This window comes from Erinaceus europaeus, chromosome 3 (assembly GCF_950295315.1).
Source record: "Erinaceus europaeus chromosome 3, mEriEur2.1, whole genome shotgun sequence".
Taxonomy (NCBI): domain Eukaryota; kingdom Metazoa; phylum Chordata; class Mammalia; order Eulipotyphla; family Erinaceidae; genus Erinaceus; species Erinaceus europaeus.
Window position 1 is genome coordinate 7,240,178 of NC_080164.1, and position 23,067 is coordinate 7,263,244.

The following is a 23,067-nucleotide window of genomic DNA, read 5'->3' on the forward strand; positions in this document are numbered from 1 at the left end:
AGCCTCTAGGAGCGACACAATCTAGCCAGGAAAAAGTCCATATATGGTCCTTGGATATACAGTCAAGGAACCAGTCATAGACATGACTTTTCTTTAAACTCGATGTTCCCAACTCCTTCTCATTGCTTACCCCAATAACTTTACTCTGTCAAATTTAGAACTGCAAAAGAAGATAGAGGTATTTTGACATCTGGCAGCTCTTCCCAAATAGTGCTAGCAAAGGATCCTTTATCTCTTTGTTATGTTCTAAGTATCCTGATTAATGTATAAAGTAATTCTGGGGCTTAGACTGTGAAAACTTTCTGAGGACTTTTCCTGGGATCTTAATTCTGGAGGAATGTACACACTGGGGCTGTGGGGCTTTCAGCCCTTGGAAGGCTGACCTCAACATTGCTCCTTTTCCAGACTCAGGGGAACTGTTCTTGAAGCAGCCAGTGAATTTAGGCTTCACTCTTTGTCAGTTATCTTGAACAGCTCTTAATCCCACATGGAATCTTTGTTATAATAATGTCTTATGTTTTCATACTTAAATGTAAAAAGTTTCATAGCTTTTCATTGATATTGTTCATCCATGTCAGTGCAAGACGTGCCCATTCAAGCTCCTCATTTGGAAAAACTATAGCCCAGGGAGATAATATGCACTTCCTGAGTTTTACATAAAATCCTGTCGGTGCTTGACTCTGGGCAGAAATGAGAGTCTTGGGCTGGTGAAGTAGCTCAGATAGTGTTCTGTTGTGTCGGGTTCCAGCTTGGCTCCCACTACACTGAAGGAAGTTTCAGTGCTATGATTGCTCTCTCTCTCTTTCTGTGACTCTATCTATCTATCTATCTATCTATCTATCTATCTATCTATCTATCTATGTATCTGTCATCTATTTATCTCTCTGTCATCTATCATCTATAATCTATCAAGAGTGAGAGTCTCCCAACTTGTGATGGAGGTCTTCCCTTTTAAAGTTCATTGGTGGATCCTCTCTTAAGCCTATTTCTAAGTAATCCATTGTGGAACACTTTATAGTTTATCACATCACAATTCTAGCAGAATCATTCCTCTCATTTTCTAGATGAGAAAATATTTCAGAGAGTCTTCCTAAGTTTTACATAGTTGTAAATGTATAACTGAAATAGTAAAGTTGATATTGCAACAAATTCAGTGTTTTGAACATCACAAGTTTATTGTCTTACCATTTAGAACTTTGTACGCCAAAAACAGGTCACAGTGGATTAATTTCTGGATGTTGGATCCTTTCTTTTGGCATGAAAAGCTGTTTCTTTTTTCTTTTCCTTCTCAAACTTCTAGAAACCACATAATTCCTGTATCTTTGTCTCACTGATCTCTATCTTAATCCTCAAAGTCTCTGCAATCAGAAAAGTGTTTCTGCTTCTATGGACAAAGGATATTTAGGCTCGGCCAAATTATTCCTTAAATTCCCTGGGTGAGTGAAGTGATAACCTTTTCTTGTATGTCCCATTTATGAAGAAAGAATGTTCCAGGAAAAACTATAGAAGACCATTCTGTGTACAAAAACAAGCAGGATTTTTATACCCAGAATATACTCAGGTATACAGAGAATACCAAATACTTGACAGCTAGATAAACTTAATATTTACACTAAGAACTAACAGAGTTCAGGAGCTGAGAACCCATTTTAGCAGGGAATACAATGCCTGAAATTATACTCATCATTGGTAATTAAATCCCAGGTGGAACAAAGGGAGTTTGATAAATGACCTGGAGAGCAATCCAGACCCTTCTAGGATAATTTATCTTACTATCTCAATCCTCAGAATTTGCAATCTTTTTACAAGCTCCTTTTTTTTTTTTCAAATGAAATAGCATAATGAATTATTAGTAAACAGCTATGTTTGGGGGAAGGGGCATTAGTCTTCCTACGTACTGTTTCATGAAGGTAGACCTTTGTCCCTCACAAAAATTACATTCTTCTTCTTTTATGTTACTCTTAAATCTCAAGGAATCACATGACAGAAGCCATGAAAACAGTGTCTGTTCTCAGCGTCTTGCTAACTGTTACCCAAGTGCTGTGCTACAATTCTATATTAAGAAGGGGGAAGTGAGCCTCTTACTGGCTTACTTTCATTCTTCCAAGGACATAAGTCACAATGTAAATTCTGTGAGTGCTAGAAAACTGTGTAGTATTTTGTTAACTATTCTATCCCAGAATGTATCGCTTAGTAAACACTCAAGTATTTATGAAGTACATTGATATTAAAGAATTTAAGGACTGGCACTGGGTGGTGACACATGCAGTGGAGCTCACATGTTACAATGTGCAAGGACCTGGGTTCAAGTCCCATTCCCCACCTGCAGGGGGGAAGCTTTGTAAGTACTGAGGCAGTGCTGTGTCTTTCTTTCACTCTACTTCTCTGTCTTCCTTCCTTCTCAATTTATCTGCTTCTATCCAATAAATAAATACATTAATTAAATACTTTAAAAAAGAAGTTAAGAACTTAGGTAAATCAATGGCATAAGCAGTAGATGGAGATCTACAAAGATATTACACTGATATATCATTTATGTTCTATAATGTTTGTATTTTCATGAATGATTTATTTTAGAGACCCTTGAAACAGATCACGAACTTCCCCAGAGCCCATACTGCCCTCCAGGTAACGCATCAAGCGCCTTATGCTCCAGCTGGCTTTTAATTACTAGCAAAAATTGTTTCAGGAATTGTGTTTGTCATCAAGATTGACTCCCAGCCCAGGGATTCTGTGTTAGGTGTAAGCATAAACATTAAACTTATCAATTGTCAAATATTTGTTTAACAGGATACTAAGGAGCATTCTGGATTTGTAAGACTCCTATTTCTGTAGATATTGTGGTCTTCAGAATATTCTTCTTTTTAGATAGAGGCAGACATGAACATATAATTAGATAGATAGATACATAGATAGATGATAGATAAATAGATAGATAGATAGATGATAATAGATTGGCCATAGCGCTGAAGCTTCCTTCAATGTAGTGGGAACTGGACTTGAATCTGAGTCACACACATGGAAAAACAGGACCCTATCCAAGGGAGTTGCTTTGCCAGCCCCAGTAACTTTTTTTCTAATATCTCTGCCTGTGATGATTGCCTCAATAAGACATAAAAGAAAACAGTACCACTTCCCCTCAACAAAGCTATTTATCCATTGGTTTGGCTTAGATTACTAGTCTCTAGGACTGAGAGGGAACAGTGATTACTTATAAATGATCATAAGGGTATAACTATCCATAGGTATGATGCTTGCAGTGATATAAATGATTTAAAACTGGATTTTGATGGTGGGCTTCAACAGAGTACTTTCTCTAAAAACGTGATTGAATGATGTCATTAGAATAGGTGAACTTTATCCTGTGTAAATTAGAGTTTATTGAAATTGTTAGCAGTAATTTGGCTGTTATCAGTGCAAAAGCAGTGTCCATATGTTTCATTTTAACTGTGATTATTTTTGTTATTTCAAAGGCAGTCTCTTACTGCATCCTATAATAATAAAACCTAGGCTCCTTTAACTCTAACTTAGCATCTGAGTAAACAGAACAGAGCACAGTCACATGTAAGTTCTTCAGGCAGAAACATGCCATACTTGTTCACTTTGCTTTTCCCAGACAATTGAAAATCAAATAGATAGACATTGGTCTTTTAATTTAATTTTTTATTTATAAAAAGGAAACATTGACAAAACCATAGGATAAGAGGGGTACAACTCCACACAATTCCCACCACCAGAACTCCGTATCCCATCACCTCCCATTTCTTGGATGGATACAGCCAGAAATCAAGTGGGGAGGGTGAGAGAGAGAGGAAGAGAGACAAAGAGACCCCTACAACACTGCTTTACCACTCACAAAGCTTTCTCCCTGCTGGTGGAGACTGGGGACTTGAATCCGGGTCTTGTGTACTCTAACAGGTGTACTCAACTAGGTGTCCATCACCCAGCCCCCGACATTTGTAATCTTTACAAAATCCTCATATGTGATCTTATTTATCTTAAATGTATCTTCATGATTGTTTTGATATGATTCAGAACTGTGCAATTTTAATATCCCACAATCCATTCAGGTGCCGAAATTTAACCCCTATTCCATCAGTGAACTGCTAAGGAAACAGCCTCCCATTCCAGATACAGTTAACATACTAATGTCTGCACAGCAGTCAGAGAGACAGAGTGTAAGAATGAAACACGTGGGCAGGGGTAGATAGCATAAAGATTATGCAAGCAGACTCTCATGCCTGAGGCTCCAAAGTCCCAGGTTCAATCCCCTGCACCACCATAAGCCAGAGCTGAGCAGTGTTCTGGTAAAAAAAAAAAAAAAAAAAAAAGAATGAAACACGTATCAGATGTTGAACATTTGAAAATGTAAATATCAAACACATAACATGCTTTTCTGAACAAATGGGTACAACCTCAGATATAGAAACATGTACACTGTCACAGACACTAAGATTCATTCATTTATTTATTTCACTGGTAGGGTAGAGAGGAGGAATTAAGAAGAAGGAGTAAATAGACAGGGAAAGACAAAGAGACACATATAGCCCTGATTTACCATTCATTAAGCTTTGTCCCTGAAGGTGGGGCTCAGGGGCTTGAACCTGAGTCCTTGAGCATGGTAAAGTGAGTGTTCAAGAAGGTGCAGCACTGGACACTAAGATTGTTTAAAGACTTGTGCAGTTTCCTTTACTCACATGGTTGGTGGAACATTTCATGTTCCTCAGTCTTAGACTTGGGCAGACTGTCTCCTTACTAGAGAACATAGTATCAATTAAGAGTCTCATAAGTGGTTCTCATAATAGCCAGGAGGGGGAACTCTGACCCTGGACTTCATTCCTAGTTCCTTGTTCTCTAACCCATGAGGATTGTTGTTATTTTTCTTCTTTAGTTATTTGCTTGCGTATTTATATTGGCACAGGGGTTATTGCTGGCACTCAGTGCTTGCATGATTAATCCAGCATTCCTGGTGGTCATCCCTTCACCACCCTGCCTCAGAGAGAAATTGAGAGGGAGAGAGGGAGAGAGATGGACAGAGAGACGCCTATTGCGTTGCCTCACTGCTCACGAAGCTTTCCACTTTTACGTAGGCACCAGGGACCAGGGACTTGAATCTGGGTTCTCATGCATGGAAACATGTGTGCTCTGCCAGCTGCACCACTGCCTGCCCCCTCACCCTCCCTGTCCCATGTGGCTTTTTGACAAACCTGGTTGTTGTTGTAATAGAACAGATTCCAGACCTCCTGAGGCAGAAACTCCAAGATGTGTTTCCAGGAATCAGCACCCTCCCTCTCTGCCTCTCTCCCTCTTTCTCTTCCTTCTTCCCTAGCCTCCCTTGTTCTCTTTCCTTTCTGCTTCCCTTCCTTGTCCTCTCTTCCTCCTTCCCTTCCTCTCTTTGGTTTCTCCACTTATCCTTCCTTTGGCTCTTATTCCTTTTATTCCTTTTGATTACAATTGGTATTTATTGAGACTTAAGCACTATAGTAAACATTTTCATCAGGAACACAGACTCCAAACAGTCTTTGCTCTCAAATTACCCAAAGGCTCTGAAGAACTAGGCTGTATTAATTGAGACAAGTCGTATCAAAGAAACAATTACCACTGCTCCAAAATTTTGTGTCTCTACCCCGTTTTTGTCAGTGAGCAAACATCATAGACTCCCTCTTGCTCTCCACATGTAGTTACATTTCTGACAGTCTCTCACTTCCTTTTGGACTAACAATGATTAACAATGTATGTCTATGATTTGCCTGGTCTCCCAGAACTAGGAAATAATAAACTAGAAGCCTGCAATTCAGGGTGATATTATTCAAACATGTTATCTCAAAGTTTGAGTCTATCATTTTGTTTATTTTTTCCCCACCAGGATTCTAATGTTATCACTGGGGCTCTGTGCTTGCTTAATTCTACTTCTTTCTGCTCTTGGAAGAATTTTTTAAGACAGATTTTGAGAGCTAGAAGAAGACTCACTACAACAGTGCTTTACTGCTCTTGAAGGTTCTGTGCAGGTGCTCACATGAGGTGACTGGATATTCAAACCTGGGTCATCATGTATGGTAATGCACTCTACTGGGTGAAATGTCTTTGGGTCCTGTTAGATCAAGATTTACAAGGAACAAAACTCCCAAACTTTAGGGGATGATTTCTGAATGCCTGTACACTTTTCAGTATCCAGAAAGTGATGTGACTTGCTGAATCAGATGACAGTGACTGGACCCCTTCTTGCTCACTGACCTACTAGGAGTTATATTAAGAGGGCTTTTCATTTTCTTTTTTAAATCTTTATTTATTTGATAGATGCAGCCAGAAATTGAGAGGGAAGGGGGAGGTTGAGAGGGAGAGAGAAAGAAGGACACCTGCAGCACTGATAAACCACTTGCAAAACTTTCCCGCCTGCAGGTGGGAACTGGGACTTGAACCTGGGTCCTTGAGCATTGTAATGTGTGCTTAACCAGGTGTGCCACCGTATGGCTCCTTAATGTGGGACTATGTGAAAGCTTGGTAGAGCTTAGGGGAGCTCTCCCATCCTTGGATGGAGGTCTGGGAAGACACCCCACTTGTTAGCCTCTCTCTTTAAAGATGAGCCAAGAGGGAAAAGTCTCCCAGACTCAGTTTCTCCTTGTTTGTATCCCAAGCTCACAGAAAGCCTACAGGCCTCTCACACTTAGTTTCTCCCAGCTTGCAGCAGGCCAAATGGTTGCTTGCTTTAGGGTTCACTCAAAGTTCACACATCCACTTCACCTTTTGATCACAAAGAACACAATCTATCATACACCCCCCCCCAACACCAGACAGTGAAAAGCCCCAAATCTTATTTCCTTGTGTCCTTTGATATCTGTGATTTACATGAAGCTTTATTTTTCTTCTCTTCTACCTCACCTTACTGGTTTAACCCCTATGCTTCTCTCAAATGCCTTTGGATAATTAACCTGCCTGCATCATGGAGAATAATTGTTTTGACCTTTATTGTATCACATCAATTCTTGTCATACCAGCCCCCTACCATAGGGGCAAGCTGACCTTTAAGAAACCTGTAATTTCTGAAACATGTGAAAAATGTTCTTTGTTTAACTCTCTATATAGACCTGTACCTATCTCCAAATAAATGAGTGTTCTTGACAGAGTACTCCCCGAATCCTCCTTTCTGAATCACATGGTCCCTGAGAGCCAGAGAGGGAGGATTGGTGACTTACCCCCTGGCTGGATCCACTCCACTTGAGTGCCAGCACCTTAAGATGATTTTTGTGAGACATCAACTTGCCATAGTCTCAGATTCTGCTAGTTTGATCTAGAAGATTAGCATCTGAAGTAATGCTAGTTTTATCTGCCCAACTTATGCCTCTTGATTAAGTGGCATCTTGAGCAGAGAATATTGAAACTTCTGCTTCAGCAACATTTAGACCAGACATGTATTTCTCTTTCTGCACAGATTGTGTCAGTTTTGTATCTTTGAGGTTTTTTTTTTTATGTGCAAAAGAGAGCATTTATCTATATCTACTATCTGCCATGCATCCTTTTATCATCTATCTATCTATCTATCTATCTATCTATCTATCTATCTATCTATCTATTATCATCTAAGTATAGAAAAAGAGACAATCAGAGCTTCACTCTGGCAAATACACTGCTAGGAATTGAATTCAGAATCCAATACTGAACCATTTGCCCTATCACTGAAAAAGATTATTTAAAATTAACTATAGTTTCAGACTTTACTACTTAAATTTTTTATAGCTAACAAATTCGAAACCCCATTCTTCCTTAATCCTTTAAGTTCATTTGAACATGTTATGATATTTATTTATCTACAATAGTATATCTAACAAACAGTTTGAGGTTTTTACAATTTAACTAAATTCCATTTATATTCCAAATGATACTTTTGTGTTTAATATACCTATATTCATTTCAACATTCTTCAGCTATCTGATTTGTAAACAAAACCTCCCAAATAATTTAAGTAGCTTATCAAGCTAATAAATTAGCCTGATAATTATGGTGAATTTGACTGCTTTTAAATAGTCCATGTTGTGAATGTAAACTTGGATATTTTTCAGTTTTTAAAAAGTTGCAATTAATACTTGGATTGTGCATTTTCTCTCGCTATTAGGGTTTTCACTGGGGCTTTTGGTCTGCACAATCTCACTACCCCAACGAACTATTTTTTTAAGACAGAGAATGAGAGACTGAGAGACAGAGAATGAGGGAGAGAGAAAGGCAAAGAAAGGAGTAGAGTCAGTTCTCTCCAGGGCTCATGAATCTTCCTGTTTGCATGATGCTCCCACGTGGGGGCCCGATGGCCTGGTCATCACCCCAGGTGAAGTGTGTGCTCCAGGTGGGGTGCAAACAGCAGGCCCCTCAACTGTGCATTTGTAATTAAAACTGTAAGCTTCCTCTGTATGAAAATAGGCCAACTTAAAAAATATAAAGAATCTTTAAAAAACAGATTTAAAAGCTTTATTAGTGACTTAATATTGATTCACTAAATTATATGATAACAGGAGTATAGTTCCACACAATTCCCACCAAGATTTCTGTGTCCCCATCCCCTCCACAGGAAGCTACAGTAGTTCTCCCAAGGTTGCAGATATGGGTTAACTATTATTTATATAACTACCTGTTTATATCTGTATGTATATGCTCATTTTTTCCTATGGTTCTTCCTTCTCTTCCTTTCTTTTTTTCCCCCTTTTGTTGCCCTTGTTGTGGTTATTGATGTCATTGTTGGTGGATAGGACAGAGAGAAATGGAGAGAGGAGGGGAAGACAGAGAGGGGAGAGAAAGATAGACACCTGCAAACCTGCTTCACCGTCTGTGAAGGGACTCCTCTGCAGGTGGGAAGCCAGGGCTTGAACCAGGATCCTTATGCCAGTCCTTGCACTTCGTGCCACGTGCACTTACCCCGCTGTGCCACCACCCAACTCCCCTTCTCTTCCTTTCTAATCCCTACCTATACCGGTTACTACTTCCAAATGTCCTTCCTTTCTTTTCTCTTCTTTCTCTGGTTTCTGATGGAGTTGGAGTTCAGAGTCCTCTGGTCACCTTCCCCTGTCATTTCCCCCTCCCCGTTGGGAGTAAAATTAGAACATTTAAAAAAGCCATCATTTCCTTATACATTTACATATTTAATTCTCAGTCAGCTTGTTTAAAGGTTGTTTATAAACTTAAACAATTGTATCATTTTAGTTAATATGACAGATACCTTTCCCACTGGTAAGACTGAATAAAAGATTCTAGTCTTAACTGACCAGGAGTTTTATTACTAACAAAACTATCCTGAGCTCTACAGTCACCATGAAGCGTCCATAGTAAAAGAGTTCATGATCAAGTCCACATATACAAGAAAGGCCACATAGTTCTCATTCTTAGAGAGTCTACTATTTTGTTTTGTTTTGACTCCTCTACAGTTACTTTTTTTTCAATTTTTAAATTTCATTTATTTTTTATTTTTGAGAGAGATGCAGAGAGAGAAAGACACAAGGAGAAACACCAGAGCACTGCACAGCTCTGGCTTATTGTGGTGCAGGGCATTGAACCTGGGACTTCAGAGCCTCAGCAATGAGAGTCACTTTGCATAACCATTATGCTATCTACCCCTGCCTTACAGTTACTTTTAATCCCTCCTTTGGTAAGATGCTGCATTAATAACTCATGAGACTGATTCAGAAGATCTTTTTTTATCTTGCAATTTTTAAAATTCTTTCTTTTTTATTTTTTATAAAAAGGAAACATTGACAAAACCATGAGATAAAAGGGGTACAACTCCACACAATTCCCACCACCAGAACTCCATATCCCATCCTCTCCCTTGATAGATTTTCTATTCTTTTACCCTCTGGGAGTATGGAATCAAGGTCATTGAAAGATCTTTAAGCATAACAAAATTCTAGTTCCATTTCTTTCTTTCTCCTTAGCTGTAAAGATAAACTGTTTTCTGGATATTAAAATTATTTTTGATTCATTGATTTAGTGATTTTCCTTGGTTTTGCCTATCAGCCACAATGTTCAAGGTGATTCTAATGGATACTGGAAACCCATCCATGAAGTGACAGCTACCACACAAGTGATGCAAATAGAAAGCTTGTTAACTGTGAAAGGTGTTAACTGCAGCCTCCCTTCCTCCTTATTACCTTTTCTCCCATCCCAGTCAAAACCTCAGGACATGTATGTTTTTCTGAATAGCCTGAAAGCAGAATACTGATAACTCCATGGTGAGTTAGGGTTGTAAGGCCTAGAGAAGAGGAACGAGAACAGAGTTTCTTTTTAAATACTATCAATAATCTGACCCAAGTAAAAGATATGACACTGATCAAAGACTCCTTCGAAAGGTCAACAATTTTACCCTAGATAAGAATTTCGCTAGCAGAAATAAGAGAATAGAGCATTAGGAATCTTATAAAAATTCTTACTAGAAAATAGGATAAGTAGTTATTAAATTGCTTTGCAAATCAGAAAGAGAGACTCAACTATTAGTTGCATTGATTATTGCATCTAATGAGCTCTGAAGGTTAGAACTGGTTCAAGAGAATTATTCAAATGGATTTTTTTTTTTGCTTTTAGTCACAGGGGCTTGATGCTATGAATCCACTGCTTCTGCCTGCTTTTTTCTTATTAAATAGGACAGAGAAATTGGAGAGGGGAGGACAGATGGAGGGAGAAAAAGAGAAACACCTGCAAACCTGCTTCATTGCTTGTGAAATGACCCCCCCCTTTTGGTGGGGGGGCTTGAACCGGGATTTTTGTGCTTCTTATTATGTGCTATGCTTAACTGGGTGTGCCACTGCTTGACCCCCAGATGGAATTCTTTATTAACATGAAAGGTCTACTTTTCCCTATCACTTGAATGGCAATCTTTTTTTTAAAAAAAGATTTTATTGATTTATTAATTGGAAACATAGGAGGAGAGAGGAAGAGCCAGACATCACTTTGGTACATGCCTGAGAGTCTGATGCTTTATCCACCACGCCACCTCCTGGACCACTTACTACAATCTTATAAGCAAGATAGGGCACGATAGAAAAAAAATTACATCGAGTGGATGGAATAGCCTATTTGGTACAACAACAACAACAAAAGTATGAGATATCTGGATTGACTGCAACCTTTATGCACCAATAGTGTGACTAATTGATAGTTGACGGCAGAAGTTTCATTCAGCGGAGCATTTTAATCTCTAGGATTGCCATAAATCAGTGGGCAGTCTGGCTCATACTCCTTGTCTGATGATGGGTCTTTGGAGGATTGAGTGAGCAAGGCATTCTTTATACAACTCCACATTTCAAGTCCTTTGCAAAGTGTCTGCATTTTAATTGGGTGTCAAGTCTACTGTCAGCTTCCTTGAAGGGGAAGATGTTGAACTCATCCTTCAACTTGTCACATAACTCATTATATCACTTGCATTGGATCTGAGAGACTGAATTAGATGAAAACACATGACCTTGCTATAATCCCTGATCCCAACCACCATTTTCTTTCACTTGGATGATTATAGTAGCCTCCTGAATGGTCTACCTATGGCCACTCATGATCTATAAACACAGTTTCCCCACACAAAACCCAGAACAATTATTTTAGAATTGAAGTCAGAAAACGACCTGCTCTAATGTCTCCAAATATCTCTTTCCTAACATTTCAAGATGGGCTATAAACTCTGTGTGATCTTATCCTAACAAGCTTTATAGTGCTGGCATCCACTAAGTACTCCGCAAGCTTTTGTCAACCATGCTCACTTCAGTTACTGTTTCTAGAGCATGATGAACATGCTTTGTGCTGGCTGTTCTCTTTTTGCTCCAGATTGCTTCATGGATTAAACCACGATGGCATGTAGGCTTCTGGTCTAATGTCCTTTCATCAGAAAGATGCAGTTGTTTTTTATTTTATACAAAATAATTTTATTGGGGGAAAATAATGGTTCATCAGACTATTGTTGACATAAAGGTATAGTTTCTTATCTCCCCAATAGATGTTTGCACAGCACTTCCACCACGAACCCAATTCTCTCTTAACCATGGTGTACTGGATACCAGATGAGAACCCCTCACCCCTTGTCTGGAGTCCTTTGCTTTTACTTCAACCCCCCCCCACCAGTCTATGCTTTGACTGACTGTTTTCTTTTGTTTGCCTTTCTTAAGTCCCACCTGTAAGTGAGACCACCTGATATCTATTCTTCTCCTTCTGGCTTATTTCACTTAACATGATCTATCCCTTCAAATTTCATCCAAGAAATGAAAAAAAAAGGAGAAAATATCATCATTTCTTACAGCTGATTGCATGGGCATTTGCAGGTGAATTGTATAGTTTTACATTCAAAGTTGAAGTTCTCATTCCAAATACTTCCAAATGTGACTGCAGGTGAAGATGAGATTGTTAGAATGGGTCTCCATTCAAACAGATGATAAAAAAGGTCAATTTAGGGAATACTTCTGAGGTGAGACTACAGAGAAGCAGCAACTGTGTTTCTCTCCTCTCCTCTTCTGGGTCAACTAGGAATATCAAAGGAGAGCACCTGGGACTGCAACAAGACAGCATTAGAATGACTGCAGGAACCCACCAAATCATTGGTGAGTGCAAATACATGTGGCTCATGGACAGAGAGGAGCCTAGGGAGAGATTAAGTGACTGGTAAGAGTTCGATAGCTTACTGGTTGAGGCACAACCTCCAGTCTGTTTTACCAATAAAAAGACTGCTGAAGGGAGGAGAGGACTCCCCTAAGACTCACCAAATACAACTATGAGTATCCATTGATACTGCCCTTAGAGTCTGGGAGGCCCTGTGCTGACACTGGGGGACTGAGTACGACCAGGAAACTCAGGAGAAGATCTACATCTTGGTGGCCTAATGATGGGGCTGTGTTGTGGGAGCCTTTCCATGTAATCCTGATGAGAATATAGTGTATTGTTGCCTCAGAACCTACAGACTATAAACTGGATTTGTTTAGAAACTCACAGGGCTGCCTGGATTGGCAGAGAAGCTGAACTGAGCCTGGAGCTTTGGATCCTTGGGATGTGAGAATTTCGTTCCATAACCACTGCATTATCTCTACCCACCCTGCTTTATCTCTTGATCAGGAGTGAGAGATTAAGCTAAGAAGCCTACTTATAATTTAAAAGCCCTCAGGCTCCCATAGACTACAGGGAAGAAAAAGAACAAAAGAAGCTTTTAGGTCACTGTGCTCCAACTCAGGGATTAAAATAATATTGAAACAACTGTTAATTTCCATAACTGTTAACCCTTTAATTACCTATCTTAGACACAATTCAATCCAGGCAAGAATGATCAGTAATTTGAAAAGTACTGAGAGAGGTAACTCATAACATACTATATACAATGGTTAAACCAAAAAGAAGAAATATTGGAGAAATGAACCAGGCCAAAAGCCCAGATAAAAGCCCCCTAAAGGTTGAAGCACAAAATAATGAGGTCAACATCCAAACACTAATGAAATAATCACAGGAGTGAGTAAAGAGTTTGAATAAATTGTCATCAGAAATGCACAAACAACAAATAAGACTCTGGAAGAAAACACTAATTATATCAAGGTTATTAGATACCTGAAAGCTGAAATAGCTGAGCTAAGAACACAACTAGCTGGACAAGCTAAAACAGTATCAGAACAGGGTAACAAAATAGGTGAACTCCAGAAAACAGTAGAGGGGAGAGAGAAGAGAATCAATGAGGCTGAAAACAGAATTAGCAAGATGGAGGATGAATTGGAGACAACTAAAAAAGAAGTAAGAGATCTCAAAAAGAGATTGAGATACTGAAAACAACAACAGAGACCTATAGGATGCCTTCAAAAGAAGTAATATACACATTATTGGCTTACCAGAGGAAGAAAGAAAGAAAGAAGAATAAAGCATTTTGCAGACATAATAGCTGAAAACTTCTCTAGTGTAGACAACATGAAAGAAATAAAAGTTCAAGAAGCCCAGAGGGTCTCAAACAGAATAAACCCAGACTTAAAGACACATCCTATTTAGAATGGAAAGGAATAAGGATAAAAAAGGACCCTGAAGGCTGCAAGAGAAAAACGAAGAGTCACTTACAGAGGAAAACCCATAAGATTAGCATCAGACTTCTCCACACAAAAACTACAAGCCAGAAGAAAATGGCAAGACATTTTTCCAGTGCTCAATGAGAAAGGCTTTCAACCAAGACTGCTGTATCCTGCTAGACTGTCATTCAGACTAGATGGGGGAATAAAAGCTTCTCAGACAAGCAACAGTTGAAAGAATCAACTGTCACCAAGCCTGCCCTGAAAGAAGTTCTGAAAGGTCTCCTATAAAAAGTCAGACCACCATAAACATGCTATAGATAAGAACACTCTAAAAATCTACAAGAATGGCATTAAAATATCTTCAATCTTTGATATCAATAAATGTCAATAGCCTGAATTCACCTACTAAAAGGCACAGAGTAGGAAGATGGATCAGAAAACACAACCCAACAATATTCTGACTACAGGAAACCCACCTAACTCAACAGGACAAACACAGACTCAAAGTGAAAAGATGGAAAGCTATCATACAAGCGAATGGCCCACAAAAAAGTGCAGGAACAGCTATTCTCATATCTGACAGACTTTAAAACAAACCAAGTTAAACAAGCTAGAGATGGACACTATTTAATACTCAGAGGATCAATCAATCAAGAGGACTTAACAATTATTAACATCTATGAACCGAATGAAAAGCCATCTAAATACATCAAACATCTACTGAAAGAGCTACAGCAATATATTAACAGCAACACAGTTATAGTAGGGGACTTCAACATCCCACTCTCAACTTGACAAATCATTCAGGCAGAGAATCAATAAAGAAATGAGGAATTGATAAATGAGGAGATTGATAAACTAGAACTACTGGATAAACTACTGGATAAACTAGAGCTACTGGACATTTTCAGAGTCATTCATCTCAAGAAACTGGTATACACATTCTACTCAAATCCACATGGGTCATTCTAAAGGATCGACCATATGTTAGGCTACGAAGACAGCATCAGCAAATTCAAGAGCATTTAAATGATCCCTAGAATCTTCTCAGACCACAGTGGTATTAAACTAACACTTAACAATCAACAAAAGATTAGTAATAGTCACAAAATATGGAAGATCAACAATACACTAATTAACAACTATTGCGTCAAAGAGGAAATGAAGAAATCAAAACATTTCAATAGTTCAATGAAAATGAAGACACAAGCTATCAAAATATTTGGGACACAGCTAAGGCAGTACTGAGAGGGAAGTTCATAGTCATACATGCACACATTAGGAAACAAGAAACAGTACAAATAAACAGTCTGATTCCACATCTTAAAGACCTAGAAGAAGAAGAACAAAGGAAGCCCAAAACAACCAGAAGGGGAGTCAGGCAGTAGCGCAGTGGGTTAAGCACATGTGGCTCGAAGCACAAGGACTGGCATAAGGATCCTGGTTCGAGCCCTCAGCTCCCCACCTGCAAGTGAGTCACTTCACAGGCGGTGTCTATCTTTCTCTTCCCCTCTCTGTCTTCCCCTCCTCTCTCCATTTCTCTTGGTCCTATCCAACAACAATGACATCAACAACAATAATAACTACAACAACAATAAAAATGACAAGGGCAACATAAAGGAAATAAATATTAAAAAAAAATCTTAAAAAAAAAAAAGCCTAGACCAGGGAGAACAGAAGCAACTGGTAGCACAGCTATATACAAGATGCTGGGTATTATACCCCAAACCCTAACAAAGGGACTTTTCAAAGCTAACCCTATCACCAAATAATGTGACAATAACAATAATTATCCATTGTCTCTTGAACCCTAAGACAATAGGAACCTCACATTTCCACTATAGAGCCTCTATTTCCCCCAGTCCTGGAACCTTAGGGTGGGGCCCACTTTTCTGCATGCTGCTCTCAATTCAAATCAAATAATATTGCATCCGAGATCGCAGCCTAATCAACGCGAGTGCCACCGCAGCATGCTTCACTTCAGACTGTGACCAGAGACTTCAGGTGTGGAATGACAACCCTTCAGCTTCATCACTTGGGTGAGAGCTTTCCTTTCATAGTATTCTCTTACTCCATTCCAGGTGGACCACTGCCCAGTAAAGTGCCCAAACCTAGATATAGTCCAGGTCCCCTGAGATAGAGCATAGGTTCACCCGTGCCCATAAACTAGGGGAAAATATATACCTGAAAGCAGAAGTACACAAAGCATGCAGGGAATACCCCCTAACACTTAATCTGCACTATTCCAGTCTTTGGGTCCATGATTGTTCAACAAGTTGTTTGGCTTTGTATGTTAACTCTCTTTTCAGCCACCAGGTTCCGACGCCAGCAAGATGCTGACCAGACTTCCCGGGACAGACGACCCCATCAATGTGTACTGGAGCTCTGCTTCCTCAGAGCCCCACCCTACTAGGGAAAGAGATCGGCAGACTGGGAATATGGATCAACCAGTCAACGCCCATGTTCAGGGGGGAAGCAGTTACAGAAGCCAGACCTTCCACCCTCTGCAACCCACAACGACCCTGGATCCATACTCCCAGAGAGATAGAGAATGGGAAAGCTATCAGGGGAGGGGATGGGATGTGGAGATCGGGTTATGGGAACTGTGTGGAATTATACCCCTCTTATTCTATGGTTTTGTTAATGTCTCCTTTCTTAAATAAAAATAAATACATTAAAAAAAACAGAAGGACAGAAATCACTAAAGTTAGGGCAGAAATAAATAACATTGAAAATAAGAAAACCATACAAAAGATCAACAAAAGTAAATGTTGGTTCTTTGAAAGAGTCAACAAAATCATCAGACCTTTAGCCAGACTCATGAAACAAAAAGGGAGACGGCCCAAATAAATCGGATTATAAATGAAAGTTGAGATATCACAACAGACACTGCAGAAATACAAAATATCATGTGAGGCTTGTTTGAACAACTATATGCCACAAAACTAGAGAACCTAGAAGAAATGGACGGTTTCCTAGACACCTACATACTTCCAAAATTAAATAAAGAGGAACTAGATAATATGAACAGGCCCATCACATCATAGCTAATGAAATGGAAACAGTTATCAAAAACCTTCCCAAATACAAAAGTCCTGGACCAGATGGATTTACAAATGAATTCTATAAAACCTTCAAAGAAGAATTAATACCTCTACTTTTAAAAGTCTTCCAGCAGGTTGAAGACACTGCAATATTCCCTTCCAGCTTCTATGAAGCCAACATCACTTTGATACCAAAAGCAGACAGGGATACAAACAAAAAAGAAAACTACAGACCAATCTCTCTGATGAACATAGATGCTAAAATATTGAACAAAATTCTAGCCAACCAGATACAGTAGTATATTAAAAAGATTGTTCATCATGACCAAGTGACGTTTATCCCAGATATGCAAGATTGGCTTAATATATGTAAATCCATCAACGTGATCCATTACATCAATAAAAGCAAGACCAAAAACTACATGGTCATATCAATAAATGCAGAGAAAGCCTTTGACAAAATACAACATCCCTTTATGATCAAAACACTACAAAAAATGGGAATAGGTGGAAAATTCCTAAAGACAGTAGAGTCTATATATATATAGCAAACATCATACTCAATGGTGAAAAAACTGGAAGCATTTCCCCTCAGATTAGGTACTAGACAGGGCTGCCCACTATCACCATTACTATTCAAAATAGTGTTGGAAGTTCTTGCCATAGCAATCAGGCAGGAACAAGGAATTAAAGAGATACAGATTGGAAGAGAATAAGTCAAACTTTCCTTATTTGCGGATGACATGATAGCATACATAGAAAAACCTAAGGAATTCAGCAAGCTTTTGGAAATCATCAGGCAATACAGTAAGGTGTCACACTACAAAATTAACATACAAAGCTCAGTGGCATTACTCTATGCAAACACTATGAAGAACATGAAATCCAGAAAGCAATTCCTTTTACAGTAGCAACAAAAACAATAAAATATCTAGGAATAAACCTAACCAAAGAAGTGAAAGACTTTTATACTGAAAATTATGAGTCACTACTCAAGGAAATTGAAAAAGACACAAAGAAGTGGAAAGATATTCCATGTTCATGGGTTGGAAGAATTAACATTATCAAAATGAATATACTACCCAGAGCCATATACAAATTTAATGCTATCACCATCAGTATCCCAACCACATTTTTTAGGAGACTAGAAAAAATGCTACAAATGTTTATCTGGAACCAGAAAAGACCTAGAATTGCCAAAACAATCTTGAGAAGAAAGAACAGAACTGGAGGCATCATGCTACCAGATGTGAGCATTGTATTATAAGGCCATTGTCATCAAAACTACTTGGTCCTGGAACATTAATAGACATACTGACCAGTGGAATAGAATTGATAATCCAGAAGTAAGCCCCCACACCTATGGACATCTAATCTTTGACAAAGGTGCCCAGACTATTAAATGGGGAATGCAGCGCAAAGCACAAGGACCGGCATAAGGATCCCGGTTCGAACCCCGGCTTCCCACCTGCAGGGGAGTCGCTTCACAGGCGGTGAAGCAGGTCTGCAGGTGTCTATCTTTCTCTCCTCCTCTCTGTCTTCCCCTCCTCTCTCCATTTCTCTCTGTCCTATCCAACAACGACAACAACAATAAAACAGCAAGGGCAACAAAAGGGAATAAATAAATAAAATAAATATTTTTAAAAAATTTAAAAAAATGGGGAATGCAGAGTCTCTTCAACAAATGGTATTGGAAAAAATGGGTTGAAACATGCAGAAGAATGAAATGGAACCACTATATTTCACCAAATACAAAAGTAAATTCCAAGTGGATCAAAAACTTGGATGTTAGACCAGAAACCATCAGATACTTAGAGGAAAATATTGGCAGAACTCTTTTCTGCATAAATTATAAAGACATCTTCAATGAAACGAATCCAATTACAGAGAAGACTAAGGCAAGCATAAACCTATGGGATGACATCAAATTAAAAAGCTTCTGCACAGCAAAAGGAACCACTACCCAAACCAAGAGACCCCTCACAGAATAGGAGATCTTTACATGCCATACATCAGACAAGAGGCTAATAACCAGAATATATAAAGAGCTTGCCAAACTCAACCACAAGAAAACAAATAACCCCACCCAAAAATGGGGAGAGGACATGGACAGAATATTCACCACAGAAGAGATCCAAAAGGCTGAGAAACACATGAAAAAATGCTCCAAATCTTTGATTGCCAGAAAAATGCAAATAAAGACAACAATGAGATATCACTTCACTCCTGTCAGAATGTCATACATCAGAAAAGGTAGCAGCAGCAAATGCTGGAGAGGGTGTGGGGTCAAAGCAACCCTCCTTCACTGCTGTTGGGAATGTAAATTGGTTCAACCTCTGTGGAGAACAGTCTGGAGAACTCTCAGAAGGCTAGAAATGGACCTACCCTATGATCCTGCAATTCCTCTCCTGGGGATATATCCTAAGGAACCCAACACACCCATCCAAAAAGATCTGTGTACACATATGTTCTTGGCAGCACAATTTGTAATAGCCAACCTGGAAGCAACCAGGTGTCCAACAAAAAAAAGCAACCCAGGTGTCCAACAGCCGATATGTGATTGAGCAAATTGTGGTCTATATACACAATGGAATACTACTCAGCTATTAAAAATTGTAACTTCACCGTTTTCAGCAGATCTTGGATGGACCTTGAAACAATTAGGTTAAGTGAAATAAGTCGGAAACAGAAGGATGACTATGGGATGATCTCACTCTCAGGCAGAAGTTGAAAAACAAGGTCAGAAAAGACAACACAAGTAGAACCTGAACTGGAATTGGCATATTGCACCAAAGTAAAAGACTGTGGGGTGGGTGGGGAGAATACAGATCCAAGAAGGATGACAGAGGACCTAGTGAGGTTGTATTGTTATATGGAAAATTGGGAAATGTTATGCATGTACAAACTATTGTATTTACTGTTGAATGTAAAGCATTAATTCCCCAATAAAGAAATTAAAAAGGGGCAATTTAACCAAATAGAAACAAGGGATCTCTGTGTATAGAGATAATACAATGTAAGATCACAATGAAAAGGTGACCATCCACAAAACAAGGAGAGAAGACAGCCTAGGCCAATCCTAGACCAATATTAACTTGTTCGTGGATTTCTAATCTCCAGAAATGGGAGAAAGTAAGTCTCTGTTCTTTGAGGCACCCAGCTCAGAACTCTGAGTGTTCAACTCTACTCCTGTCGGTGTTACCAGAGCTCATTTGCAGTCGAAGGATCCTTTAACAGTTAACTATAAGAAGTACAGAAACTGAACATTCACAGAGTTATATTTTCTGTTCTTATTGTTCCTTCCATAAAATCATAAATTTTGCTTTGAAAGCTGAAGGAATCTAACACACACACCACCCTCATCCTTGTTGATGGTACTCCTCCATTTCCTAACCTAATTCTATTTTTACTCATAGCACTTGTTTTTGTGACATATTATTTTCCTGAGTACTGCTCAGCTCTGGCTTATGGTGGTGTAGGGGATTGTACCTGGGATTTTGGAGCGTCAGGCATGAGAGTCTCTTTACATACCATTATGCTATCCCTGCTCACCGTTCTGTTTCCTTTTTAATATATTTTGTCCCTCAGTCTACTTATATGTGAGCTCCATGGTGACAAGGTCTTCACCATGCTCACTGTATGATTCTAGCACACAATGTCTAGCACACAGCTTGTGGATAAAAGCACTCATTAATAAACCAATGGATGAACTAGACTGTTAAGACTTGTCTTCTCCCTAACCTTTCTCCACCCGCCTGTACCCATTGACTCCTGTAGGCCTTCCTGTCTTTCTGAACACTGTCTGCCACCCAAGTCTCCCACCCAGAGAACTATCATGGAGCTTCCATCTGGTCTTCCCAAACCCATTCCCTCTAGACTGCTCAGAGATGCACTCTTGTTTTGTGTTTACTTTTTTTCATCCTGTAAAAAAAGGGCTCACTGGGAAAGGGCTCCAAGCACTTTGGTTCCAAGTGCTTAATTATGGCTAAAGTACTTAGTTCCAACCATTTTCCTGGCATTGGAACAGCACAGCAGGCCCTACCCTCATTCTGCTGAATGAGGCTGAGGTGAAGGCTCCCAGACAAATGCAGCTAATGTGTGTCCAACCCAGGAGACTCAAGGCACAGGAGAAAGCACTAATCAATAGCTCTGCCTAGCTCTGCTGAAAACTTGCAATTTTGATGCTCTGAAGACTGTTTGTTCCCATCTTGGAGTGGGTCTATCTGCGGAGCTTGCCAGATTAAGACAGTGTGGATGACTGGGTCATTATCTGTAGTGGAAGCATGGGCAGGGACCAAGAATCTCTGCACTCCCCAGACTTCTCTTTTGCCTCCTTTCCCCACCATAGAATCGCTCAAGCTTTGCTTTTATTCCTAGCAGTGCGTGCTTTCTGCTTTCTACTTCCTGGAACACCACTGACTTTTCTACTTCAGATTCCTTTCTCCCTGGCTTTCAGATAAGAAGTTCAGAGATCAGTGACATGAGCCAGACAAATACGCCTAGACCTACTTCGTATGATCAAATTAGCTAAGTGACACTGATTAAAAAGAAGAGAGAGAGAGAGAAAAGAAGCACCCAGCACGCTGCTTGAAAACCACTTGATCATCTGCATATCCTTCGTGCAAAGGAAACACGAGGGCATCTTTCCCTGTTAACTGTTTTTAAGATGAATCAATCCTATAGAGGTTGCCACAAAAGAAAGTTCTAGGTTGGCATCATGGTAGCATCTGGAACCCGGTGGCTGAAAAAGAATGAACATATAAAGCCATATAAATTGTTGATTAATCATGAACCTAAAGGCTGGAATATTCCAGATGAAGATTTGGGGGTCTCTATTTTGGAAATAGCTAGTAGGTCTATTTAGGTATATTCCAAAGGGCCCATGATGGGCAGACGACCCCATCAAAGTGCCCTGGAGCTCTGCTTCCCCAGAGCCCTGCCCTACTAGGGAAAGAGAGAGACAGGCTGGGAGTATGGATCCACCTGTCAATGCCCATGTTCAGCGGGGAAGCAGTTACAGAAGCCAGACCTGCCACCTTCTTCACATCTTTATAACCCTGGGTCTATACTCCCAGAAGGTTAAAGAATAGGAAAGCTAGCAGGGGAGGGCAGCTATACAAAGCTCTAGTGGTGGGAATTGTACCCCTCTTATCCTATGGTCTTTTCAGTGTTTCTATTTTATAAATAAATTAATAAAAAAGAAAGTTCTAAGTATTTGTAGTGGATGTCTCTTGTAAGTATGGCTTACTCAAAACTATATTCTTCACAGATGACATGGGATACCATATAGAGATCATCAGAGGCAAACATATATCCATTCTATGGCTAAAAGTGACCTTAACTGTATTTATTTTCATAAGGAAAGAAAGCCATTAAAATTCATCATTTAGGAAAGGTTTTTTTTCTTCTTTCAAGTGTACAAATTTGTTTATTTTTATTCTCCATTTAAAACTACACAGTCATTTAACGTGAATACACATCAAGTCAGTGTTTTATTTCATTTCTTCACTATACAATCAATACTATGAGGAATCACTCCATTCAGTAAAACATAGTGAATATTAACTTTTCCTGGATTATTTTGAAACATAATTATTACATAAGCACCCAAACTTGTTTTTCTTTTTAAGATACAGAAATTTTAATGCCATAGTTCACGTAAACTCCTTGAAAATTGGATGTCACAGAGAGACAGAGTATAGAAGACACTAGACATGAATGATGATAGCAGTCTTTGGAAGATATGGAGGAGGATTTCAATACTCAGCAGGTTTTGTAAACATTAGAAATCAGTTTTTTTTTAATCATGAGACTGTTTCCAATTTATATGAAGTTCACTTTCCTATCACATTTTTAAATTTTAATTACGACATAGTTGCTGTGGCATATTTTTTAATTTAATGATTAAATCAGGTAAGTGATGAAAGTTAAAAATTATATTCCTAAAATATGGGGACTTAATTTCTTACAGAAGAGATGGCATCTCTGTTCTTGTCATCTGATCTATAAACTAAAGATAATATGTT

The 23,067-nt window shown here is 39.1% G+C and overlaps 1 protein-coding gene across 1 annotated transcript in view; it reads left to right on the forward strand.

Moving 5' to 3' along the window:
- KCNS3 (potassium voltage-gated channel modifier subfamily S member 3) overlaps positions 1-23,067 on the forward strand; it is a 267,088-nt gene that overhangs the window by 219,023 nt on the left and 24,998 nt on the right. The gene's annotated exons all lie outside the window — the stretch shown is intronic.